Here is a 12,431-nt window from a genome sequence, read left to right as displayed (position 1 = left end):
ATTAGCTTGAGACCTGTGTGTGCTCATGCAGAGAAGTGTTCACCCTTGTGCCTTCCTGGGCTGCATGGGAATTGAGTATTCTGAGTACAAGAACAGAGGCTGCAGGCAAAAACTGTCTTGAGGAACAGCTGAAACTAGTGGCAATCTTGGAGGATGAATGAACTTCAAAAATCATATTGTAAATTGATCCAATATGACTACAGTCAATTATCCTGTCAATTAGTGATCCATAATCCATAATTGATCCATAATTGATACTAACCCAAACAGTATAGCATTTTGCAGGGAAAGATATATTCTTCACAAATTCAGCCTCAGTTTAAGGTAATTGTATTTATAAAACATAAGCCACCTGCAAGATACTACATAGTTGTGAGATTAAATTTTCAAAGACTATTTCAAGGGCAAAATTTATACTAGAACTTCATCCTGAATGTATGCCATCTGGATTATGTAAATATGAATATTAAGCACTTCAAAATTAGCAATGGTTCTGCTCATGAGTTTTGTTCTGATAGATATTTTTATGCTTTCCAAAAATACTAGAAGGTACTTGTTGAAATTACTGTACAGCTATGTAACATACACCTTAAAAATGGTTGCCTTTTGAATTCTGCAATCTTTTGGTTCACTTAACACAAAATGTTAAACATAAGTCAAAATTAAAATATAACCCGATATTCATGAACAATTTTTGTTTCATGGGATACATTTGAGTTGCCAGGGATGTACTGTAATTTCACACATTAATAATTATGTGAACTCTAAGGATCATAGACTTTCAGAAAAGCAGACTTGCCTAGGTACCTGACTATTTTTAGAAAGTGACCTAAAATTAAGAGATTAAAAAGCACATACGGTAAGGACTCCGACACAGCATATACATCTATGAATCACTAACATCACGCTGTATAACAATATTTTTCTTTGGACCAAATTTTATTTATGATTAGATTGAATATTTAGATATTGCTGGCTCTTGCTGCACTATAAAAAAAAAGTTTTGCTTTCAGTTTTTTCCTTCACTGCATTTCAAGTAGTTAAATTTCTACATAAGAAAACCTAGGCACAGGGTAGTAGCTGGAATTTGCCTCTTTCCACTATACTTCTCTGAATTGCATTTGTTGTTCTGAAAATCCAGTTAAGCAAAATTATCTGTACGTTCTGGTTAATTGAACGTTTTCCTAAGATTATTTATGAGGATTTAAGGAATTTGGGCCCAAATCAGAATGCTTTAAAAACTCACAATGAAGAAAAGCACTAAGCAAGAGTAATGCATGAAGGAATTCCTTTCTGGACAGGCTCTGGTCCCATGCAATGTCCCTGGCATTAAAAAGAGGACAAGTTCTCTACGGGCATGAACTGTATATAAACAAGAGCTAATAAGAGGTGGTTTCATTTAACAGGGGAAGCACCTGGGCTGACGTCCCGGTTCTGCTACTTCTGTGTGACCTTGGGCTTAAAAGATGATGACTTTTCTAAGCCTCTTATGCCTCAACTGTAAAATAGGCCTCACAGTTTTGTGGAAACCAAATGAGACAATGTGGGTCAGAGGGCTTTGTCTACTTGAAGGCCCTTAAGGAAACCTGATATATTAACAGTCAAATTTTCAAATTAAAATACTCTGGTGTATTTTTCCCCCCACAGCAGCCAGCCATCTGCCACTATTATACTTGGAGAGGGTGATCAAGCATAAGAGGTTCCCAAAGTTGTATTTCTGCTGTGAGTGAAAAATGGAAATACCTGGGGAATGTTGGTACATTCTGAGCCAAACATATATGGCGGGTGAACTGGACAATGATGCCAATGACCTCTACGATCTCCCTTTGAGTTAATGATGCCTACTGCTAACTGTTGTGATCAAGAAAGTCTCAGCCATTCAGATAAACAAGACAACTGTGGACATTTTCCACCCATATGCAAGGTCAGTGCTTAGCAAAGAGAAGATGAAGCAGCAGGTAACTCCGAAAGGAGGAATCAAACTCCAGTGAGCACACTCAGTTGACTTCCATGGAGTGAAAAGAAGGCAGTTGGAGTAGGACTGGGAAAGTGCCAGATGTTGGTAAGTAATTATCAAAACTAGAGGAGTTCTAGAGAGGCCTAGAGACAGAGAGGAAGGAGTTATCTTTATTTCTGTAGTGACCGAGCTGTGACAAGGACAGGAATCACTTGGCAGAAGGAAACAAGTTATTAGCAGAAGCGGGGAACCAGAAGGAGAACCCTGATGAAGCATTATGCTTGCAGACGAGGCACGTGCAAAGCAATTAAGCTATTATCTTGGAAGGTCAAGAAAAAATAGAGAAAGAGGGAGGGAAAGTTTGATCTAGTCAGATTATGGATTTCACCATATCGAAGCTGCAGGACACCTCTGGAAAAGTTTTTTAAAAGTTTTGATGAAGGCTGAGGATCATTGTGTAGGGCTCTGAAGAGGAAGTGTTGAGACAAATTACAGTGACCAGGAGAAAGCTATTGAAAGCCCCCAACCTAGAAGATTTTGCATGAACTGCAGCTTTTCAGAACTGCAGCTTCCTATGTGGTCTGAACAATTGATTAATCATGTTGTTCATTCATCAGTTGAAAGGCCCCATGTGTAAAATAGCTAGCTAGTGGGAACCTGCTGTATACCACAGGGAGCTCAGCTCGGTGCTCTGTGATGACCTAGAGGGGTGGGATTGGGGGTGGGGTGGGAGGGAGGGCCACAAGGGAGGGGACATATGTATATATTTAGCTGATTCACTTCGTGGTACAGCAGAAACTAACACACCATTGTAAAGCAATTACACTCCAATAAAAAAAAATTAATGAATGGATGAATGAAGAAAAAAACCAAAGAAGGGGAGGATTTATACAAAAAAAAAAGAAAGACCCATATGGACCATAAACTGTGCTAACCACTGGGGATACAGTGATGGAGAAGACATAGTCTCTGCCCTCCAGGAGCTCACCAGACAAGCAATTACAGAAGAAGCAGTTAGTACTATGATAAGCATAAGCATGGGGTGCTGGGGAGACACATAATTGCTGGGGTACAAAATTCAGCTTTGGTGGAATCAGGGAAGTGATGTCCAAGTAGAGACCAGGAGAACCATCTGAGAGGAGCCAGAGAAGGTGATGGGGAACCGCATGTGCAAAGGTCCAGAGGCAAGAGGGCTTGGCAAATGGGGAAAAGGAAGTAGCTCGGTATGGCTGGAAAGTGGACAGTGAAAGGGAAATTGGCAAGAGATGGTGTGAAAAGGTAAGCAGAAGCCAGATCATGAAGGGTCTTATGAACAAAGATCAGCGGAACAGGGAATCAGAGGGAGGCAATGAGGAACCACTGAGGGGTAAGGAAATTAAGCAAATCTTTAAGCTTCATTACTTTACCTAAAAAAAATAGAAATCATCCCACCTGTCCCAGTGAGTTATAATGAATATCAAATAAAAATGTATGAAAAGACCTTTGTATACTGTAAAGCTTTATAAAAATATATTGTAATATTATGCCCTTCCCTCAATTTGCAGAACTGTTTATATTAAATCTGTCCTCTCGGGCTTCCCTGGTGGCGCAGTGGTTGAGAGAGTCCGCCTGCCGATGCAGGGGACACAAGTTCGTGCCCCAGTCCGGGAAGATCCCACATGCCGTGGAGCGGCTGGGCCCATGAGCCATGGCCGCTGAGCCTGCGCGTCCGGAGCCTGTGCTCCACAACGGGAGAGGCCACAACAGTGAGAGGCCTGCGTACCGCAAAAATAAAAAATAAAAAATTAAATCTGTCTTCTCTTCTTAGCATTAAACATATGAGTTCCATCAGTATACACACAATGTGCCAGTTCTTTATCACTTAGCTTATACTGCTTTGATAAATGGAAAAAAAGAGTGGTAAACAATAAAAAACACCTATCTCCTCTCTGTATTGCTCAAAAGTCACATAAGGCCCTCCCTGACCTGCCTATTTAAAAATACAATGTGCACACCCCAATCCCTGGTCCCTCTTAGCCTGCTCTACTTTTACTTTTTCCGTTGCACTTACTTCCTTCTAACATACCAGGACATTTATTATTTATTAGTTCTGAAATACAAGCTCCTTGAGAGCAGGATTTTCATCTGCTTTGTTAAATGGTGGATCCCTTGTACCTCGAAGGGTGCTTGACAGTAGTAGGTGCTCAACAAATACTTACTGAGTTAATTGAATAAATAACTAGATGAAAGGGAAGTTCAGTAGAAATTGTTGCTAACATGTACATCTTCAAAGTAATTACAGTAAGTAGAATTTACAAAATTAAGAAGAAACATTTGGAATGCATTTTCAAAATCTAAAGCCTCTTCAACACTCTGGTTTACAAAGGTTTCTGTTAACTAGTCTCCTCTGACCTGGATCTCATAACAGCCAGTAGCTAGGTATGCCATAGATCACATTTCCAGAGCACGTATTGAATTCTAATTTCAGCAGGTTATTGAGAATTCAACTACTTCTCTAGGAGTTTTATTTGCCACCTTTACTGAATATGTCTTGTTCCTACTATGCCTGTTGGCTTGTTTACAAGCAAGGAGGAAAAAGCCACTTCTATCATTATTACATAGGTAAAGTGACCATAAAAACAAGACATATGCTGTCTTTCTTACTTTTTTTACCCCATGAGGTACAGTGTTGTTGTTCTTAAAGGCCATAATGCCTCTGTTTGAACAGATAATGTAATGACGCAACTGGTTGTCATAAAGTAAAAAGCTAGTTCTGCGCGTGCTCTTCTTTCAGAGTCCAGGGACCAGGAGCCTATTATAATTTTAAAGGAAGGGTTGCAAAATGGTGGTTCACAGGCCACATCTGGCCCTCACACAGAAGAGTATGGTTTTGATTATAAGTTTCAAAACATTTTTTTTTTTTTTTTTTTTTTTTTTTGCGGTATGCGGGCCTCTCATTACTGTGGCCTCTCCCGTTGCGGAGCACAGGCTCCGGACGCGCAGGCTCAGCAGCCATGGCTCACGGGCCCAGCCGCTCCGCGTTACGTGGGATCTTCCCGGACCGGGGCACGAACCCGTGTCCCCTGCATCGGCAGGCGGACTCTCAACCACTGCGCCACCAAGGAAGCCCTCAAAACTATTTTTTAATTAATTGCTAATACTTAAAGGACATGAGATTTTTCACAAAAACCCAGAATGCCAACCTCCATTGAAAAAGCTGGCAGCAGTGGGGCAGGCATTTCTGCAAAGCAATGGCCTCCTGGAGCTAAAGAGGAGCTGCTGTTTGATCGCGCAGTGCTTTCTATTCCAGACTCTCCCATCGGTCACTTCCCCTCCCCTGTAGTACTTGCCCCTGCAGGCACGGAGGATTGTGTAAAGATTGAACACCTTTTGATGGAGGAGAGACCAGTTCTGGTTCATCTGTGCCCACTCTGCTGTTTGTGATTCATAGGTCTGTTCTGAATCTTAGCAGCAATTTGAGTCAGTCCGTTTTTACCAGTGTCTTTGGGCTCCAAGTTCTATGCCTCACATCACCCCTGGCTGGCATCCTCATATTTTAGGTGCAAACGATTTTTGTTCATTTTTTTTTCTTTTCCCATGGTACGCGGGCCCCACTGTTGTGGCCTCTCCCGTTGCGGAGCACAGGCTCCGGACGCGCAGGCTCAGCGGCCATGGCTCACGGGCCCAGCTGCTCCGCGGCATGTGGGATCCTCCCGGACCGGGGCACGAACCCGTGTCCCCTGCATCGGCAGGCAGACTCTCAACCACTGTGCCACCAGGGAAGCCCCGATTTTTGTTCTTTTTAACTAAACTTGCTCTTCGAGATTTTGAACTCATTCATATTGAAGGCAAAGACAGATGAGAACTTCAAGAAGTCTCCAAACAAGAGCTATAACACAAATGCATCATTAAGTTCTCAAAATGAAATAGCAGACAACTAGGCAGTAGTTAGGAATGGTGGTGTGGAAGAGGTTTCCAAGGCTTCTGTGGAGGCTCGACATCATTCTTCCATTCTTGTATGTAACAAAGAGGACACTTTTACAGACTGATAGATGAACTTGACGATGAATTAATTTAATTTTTAATTAATTTAAGAGATGACGAGATTTTCTCTTACATACCAATATTGATGCTGGCGTGCCCCTGTGAGGGCTTCACTTTATAGGGAACAAAGAAGAAACCAGCCCTCAGAATAGAGCCATATGCCCTATAAATTGCCAATTAGAGAAAAAACTAAATCCTCAGCAATTTAACAGACACTTGTACTTTACTTCCCTTTGAGATCGAGATATGGTAGCTGCTCAGTGGGGCTTGGTAGGACACCCAACTTCATTCCTTTCTGCACTCAGCCTTGGCAAATAACCAACACAGACTCTAAACCTTGAATTTGTGGTCTTATTTTCCACAACTGGACTTAGTTAAATCAGAATCAACTAAACCAGGTCGATTAAGCACTTACTATGTAGATGCTCCTGTGCTAGGTACTTGGTGCTGTTTGGGATGCAAAGATGAGTGAAATCAATGTTGGACCCACTACTCCTCATGGCATCTTTATGCAAATTAGACAAAAAAGGAAGCCTTCTTGGTGGATGCAGTCCTTTGCCGTGGGGCTCAGTTTAGCAAGGAGAAGTCGGTTGGATTTTAGCTATCAATCACAGTGTTGGCTGGGTGCCCTTGTGAAGGGGTCAGCATACACCCTCATACCTGGTGGCCCTGCAAGTCCTAGTCCTTGATCTCAAGATTATAATCTAACAGTCAATGAGACAGGTACTTAATGCATATCCTAGAATAGAGGTTAACACAGGAAAACTATACCTGGAATACTACAGAGTTCAAAGCATGGAATTATTATACAGTTGAGGGATCAAAAAAAGCTTCACAAAAGAAATCTTAAAAAAGGTTGCAATGGAAAGGAGGAGACGGTTCAAGGGGGGATTCTAGGTAGGAAAAAAAAACCTGAAAAATGAATAGGACAGGGGAACATGGGGGACTGTTTAGGAAACATGAAGTGGTTCAGTATTTCTAGGGTGCGTGTAACGTTTACATAAATGGTGGAAACGGGTGGTGATGCTTTAATGATACATTGGGTCCTTGATTGGGAAGGCACTGAAGGCCCAACTGAGGATTCTGCTTTTAAATCAGTAACGACTGTCTCAGACGTTCTTGAGCAGAATAAAGATAGTGGTAAAGAAGGCATTTTGCCGAACTCTTGGCATGCATTATCTCATTTAACTCTCATGACAATCCTGTGGAATATGTACTGTTATTACCTCTAATTGTACAAATTGGAAAACTGAGCTTAGAAAGATTAATGTCCCCATGGCTTAGTAAGCAAGTAAATGGGAGAGCTGGAGTCCAGCCCCTTTACGATTACAAAGTCCCTAAACATAAGTGTTCTTCTCCTTCGACAAGTCAGAGCTATGTTTCGGCAATAGTGGGTAAAATGAGTGAAAATGCAGACAAGGATAGAAGGACTGTTGCATTGTTCAGGTGAGAGGCCGTGAGGAGCTGAAGTGGTGGTGGAAATGGAAAGGAGAAAGCTTGTCTGACTGACGTTGCAGAGGAATATTTCAGACTTAGAAACTGGATGTGCAAGAGAGAGAGTGTTGATAACATAAGTTTTAAAGCTGGGTGCTCAGCAGAATGGTAGTGCTACAGAAAAAAATGTGCAAAAGGGTGGAACAGGTTTCCAGGGATAGTTGAGCTTGATGGACCAAAGGAATGTTCAGGTGAAGATATGCAGGAGGCATGACGGCTGGAAGGCTAGCAGCCATGTGAAAGATGAAAGCCACATGCTAAGGAAGGCAGAACAGAAAGACAGAGCCCAGTGACTTTGCAGAACCTGAACTGCCTATCTTTGGTCATTCTGCATGAGTATAAAGGTTTAGTTTGACTAAATATTGTAGTTGTGTCTCTGTTACCACAATCTAAATGTACCTCCTTTTTGACACAAATAGTATATATATTTTCACTGACATAATGAAAAAATTAGTTCTGATTGCTATAATTGTTTTCACTGATCTCCACAACTTATGGAACCAAGGTTGGGGATTCTCTATCATTCCACTATAGACATTCTGCTGTATTTATGGAACAAAAGGTTTTGTCCTCTCATAAAGTACTAATCCAGATAAAGTTGATGTAAAGTAGGTAAAGCGTTTTAGAACAATTTATGCAAAGTTTGGGCAAGGAGAAAAAAATGTTAAACTAACAGGAAATCGAAAGTACCCTACCTTATTGCTGGGAAGAGAGCTTAGGAACAGAAAAGGATTTTCTAATTAGAAACATGAGAGTTGGTCTTCCTATTTTTCTAAAAAGAGGTATCAAAAGAAATCTGTTGCTAGCTACATGATGTGGGATTCTAGGTGCTGTAAGGATCAAGCTAAGGACACAGGGATTCAGTTGGCCGTAAATCCAATCTCATTCCCAGATGGGTCACATGAAGAAGGAAATCAGAGGGAGCTTCCAAGTGCATTTGATGACATGACACATGATTGAGGGAGGTGACTGTTCCATTGTCTGATGAGATTTGGAGTAGCCTGCCCAGTGCTGAGTGTAAAGGGGATACTGGCAAACCAGAGAACATCAGAAAACAACAAGGCTGAAGGCTATGGTGAGAAGAAGGGCTGGAGAACTCGGAATGTTAGGTCTCCTGAAGAGGAGGCCCAGATGCGACAGAAGTTACCAATCTCCTAACTAGCTGCCCTTTACCAGCTCTTGTTCTCCTATAGTCTGTTGTCCTTTCAATATCCAGAGTGAGCTCCTTACGTCAGGAATAAGGTTACTCCTCTGATTACCATTCTCCAATGGCTCCCTCTTGTAATTTAGAATAAAACCCAAGCTTGTCAGCGTGAACTGGCCTCTGTTACTTTCCCTGCAGGCTCCTCTAATATAGGGTCTTTGTTTTTTGTACGTTGACATTCCAGACTCACTTCCATTTCCTGGCCTTTGCACCTGCTATTCCTTCTGCCTGGCTTGCTTTCTCCTAGATCTTCAAAAGCTTGGCTTCTCCTCTTCATTTCAGTGTCATCTCCCCAGAGAAGCTGACCCTAAGCATTCCTGGAGTCAGAAGTGGTTTTGTTTCAAATCCTGGTTCCACCTCTTAGGATCATTCTGGCCTTACCTCAGTATCTTCAGCTGTAAAGTGAAGTAGCTACTTGGAGTTGCCGTGAGAATCAAATCACAGAAAGCCTTTAACTGAACAGTGCCTTTAACTTTCTGTATTCACCATGACCCACAAACATGAATGATCATCACTGTTGTTTAATACATCTATCATAACCTTAAATTATTTTATTTATTGATATTTTCCCTATTTGTTTGTCTGTTTACTCGTGCAAGAATATGAATTCTGTCAGCGAAGAAATCTTGGTTTTCTCTTCTTCATCTTCAGTGCTTCTGACAGTATCAGGCTCATCATAGTAGGCACCCAATAAATAATTTGGTGACTTTCAATTTAATGGGGGGAGAGGCAATATGACAAAGCAGGGAGAAGTGACTTTTCAGTAGCCTAAACCTGAATCCTCCACCATCTGTGTCATCTTGGTCACTTTTGGGGCGCCTTAGTGAGATTCTGTAATATGGGATACTTTTGTTAACTTTATAAGGGTCCCACGTGTGAAAAGGTACAATTATGTATCAGGCAGCAGGGGGCAGCAGTGCACCAAAAAATGCATCTGCAGCTCTAGTCCAGGTATCCTGTTTTCCCTCGAGCTGAGTAACTTGTATTTAAATATTCTATCAAGTCATTACAACCTGTGAGATAAGCAAAGAATTGATATCTTGAGAGAAATGATGTGTAAACTGTCTTTTCTTTCTGTAAAAACTGTTATCAATTCAAGGATCAAGAAAAACTCACTCTAATGATTTTATTTCCACATGGGAAGCAGTTAGTCATGGGACGCATTAGAATTGGATTTAAGGATTGGGGGGTAGGTGATACTTTCAGTTTTACCTTTTACTAGCTGTATGGCCTTAGGAATGTTGGGAATAAGTAGCTAATGATAACTTATCTATAATAATACTATTCAATTCTCAGGCCAACCCTATGAGCTAGATATTAAAACACCAAACAGTGAGAGATTAAGTCATCTGCCTAAAATCATGCAGCTGAGATATACAAGCTCTGCTAGAAAGCTGTTAACTATTATGTTATATTATAAGAATTTGCTTGGTTTAAAAGTAAACAAGGGACTATATGAATTTCTTGCAAGTAAATGAAAAATAAGAAAAATTTTCTTCCTTGCTTGAAAAATTAGATCATTAAATAAGCGGTTCAGTATTCAGTTAATTCAATACCTGGCAGATCTACCAATAGTTAACTGAAGATAATTTGAGACTTCTTTTGAGGCAGATTAAATTTCCACACAATCATCCTACTTTTTTCTTTTTTTTTTAATATTTAGATCATAGTTCAGCTGGCCTTACCTTCATGGGTCTATCCTGAGTAATTTCTTATCTAAATCTGTAACTTTCCCTTCTCTGTTCTCAGGTACTCTATTACCTTTTTTGTTTCTGTTTTTCCTTTTCCCAAGCTCATAAATAATGCTAATACACATCAGTTCAAACATTAAAATTTCCATCTAGAAATGTCATAAGCAAAGGAAATACATGCCAACAAGAAAGGGAAAACATGCGGAAAGGGGATACAGAAAGGTTTCAAGAAGAGAGGAAGGAGAAAAGCCAGGTCGTAATGTTTATGTAGGCACAGCCTTGACCACGTGTGCATACATGTCAAAGAGAAATGCACGGGGCTTCCCTGGTGGCGCAGTGGTTGAGAGTCCGCCTGCCGATGCAGGGGACATGGGTTCGTGCCCCGGTCCAGGAAGATCCCACATGCCGCGGAGCAACTGGGCCCGTGAGCCATAGCCGCTGAGCCTGCGTGTCCGGAGCCTGTGCTCCGCAACTGGAGAGGCCACAACAGTGAGGGACCCACGTACCGCAAAAAAACAAAACAAAACAAAACAAAAGAGAAACGCACGGATGATTATACTTTGACCTCTTTGGACTTCTATGAGAAATCTAGCCTATTCTTTGAGGACATTCTTTATTCAAAATCCATCTTAAAAGAACAACCATAAAGATCCTTCTTATTTTCAAATACAACTATACAGTCACAATAAGCAAGCTTTCTAGAGATATTACTGTGAACTTCAAGCTGACCCATAGTGCTGCCTGGCATTTGTACTACATTTTCCTAGCTATTCACTCTCCCACTCTCCGAGATGATGACTTCACACCATTTTCTCTTTCCTAATAGCCCAAATAAACTCTTCCTGCATCCGTATCCTCAGATGATGATCTTGCTACCTAATTTACTGAAAAAGTGAAGCATTCCGAGGAGGACTTCCACAGACCCTCAGCATCACACTGACCCACCTCCCAGCATCTGCACTCACCCACTCAACCTCTCATCTGCTCCTATCTTAAGCTCATTTATCTCCCTCCCCTACTACTTATTCGAAGACAAACCTTCTGAAACTCTCCACTCTCCTCTACTTTGTCAATTGTTTCCCTCTCTGCTGGATCACTCTCATTCACATAAAAATATGATGCTATTTCTCCCATTTTAACAAAGCCTTCTCTTGACCCACTTTACTCCATGGATGAGCACCCCCTTTTGCTGCTCCCTAGGCTGAAAAAAAAAAACTTGAATTTTTCCATATTCACCATTTCTAACTTCTCCTTTCCCATGTTCTCTCCTAAATCCACTCCAACAGTGGTGGCAGGCTCACCACTGCACTGGTCTTGTTAAAGTTATCAATGACCTTCACCTTGAGAAAACCAATGGCCATCTCAGTTCTCACTCAACACAGTGACCTCTACCTCCTTCTCCATACACTTTCTTCACTGGGCTCCATGACATCAGCGTCTCCTGGTTGTCCTCCCACTGAGCTGGTTACTCCTTCCATCTCTTCTGTCAGATTTCTTCTTCCAACACTGGAGACCTTAGGCCTCAGTTCTTGGTCATCTGTCAATGCTTACTCTTTTGGTGAGCTCATCTATGGCTTTTGTTACGTCTATGTTGAAAATTCCCAAATTAATATTTCCAGCATAGATGTTTTTCCCCAACTCCAGATTCATAGAGTCAACTTCCTGATTTCCCATTTGGAAGCCTAGATAACCTCTCAGATGTAACACGTTCAGAAATAAACTCATGAATTCTCTGCAAACCTGCTCCACCCATGTCTTTCCCACCTTACATGAGGGAAAATCCTTTCATTTGCTTTGGCCAAAAACCTTAGCAGAATACTTGACTCCTTATTTTGTTTGTTTCTTACTTTCTCTCTGTTCTTTCACACTTCATATTCTAACCATCAAGAGAATCTGTTGGCTCTACATTTAAAATATATCCAGAATGTGACCACTTCTCACTACCGCCATCACTGCCATCTTGGTCTGAAGGACCATCATTTCTCATCTAATCAGAGCAACAACTTCCTAAGTGGTGTCTCTGCTTCCACCCTTAGTGGTCCACCAGTCTATTCTCCACATT

General features: G+C 41.4%; 1 protein-coding gene across 4 annotated transcripts in view; it reads right to left on the bottom strand.

Moving 5' to 3' along the window:
• OXR1 (oxidation resistance 1) overlaps positions 1–12,431 on the bottom strand; it is a 445,571-nt gene that overhangs the window by 158,226 nt on the left and 274,914 nt on the right. The gene's annotated exons all lie outside the window — the stretch shown is intronic.

Source organism: Mesoplodon bidens (genome assembly GCF_964165515.1).
Source record: "Mesoplodon bidens genome assembly, chromosome: 16".
In the NCBI taxonomy this organism is placed as follows: domain Eukaryota; kingdom Metazoa; phylum Chordata; class Mammalia; order Artiodactyla; family Ziphiidae; genus Mesoplodon; species Mesoplodon bidens.
The sequence above is the reverse complement of the archived record's forward strand: the minus strand, read 5'-3'. Positions and strand labels throughout refer to the sequence as shown.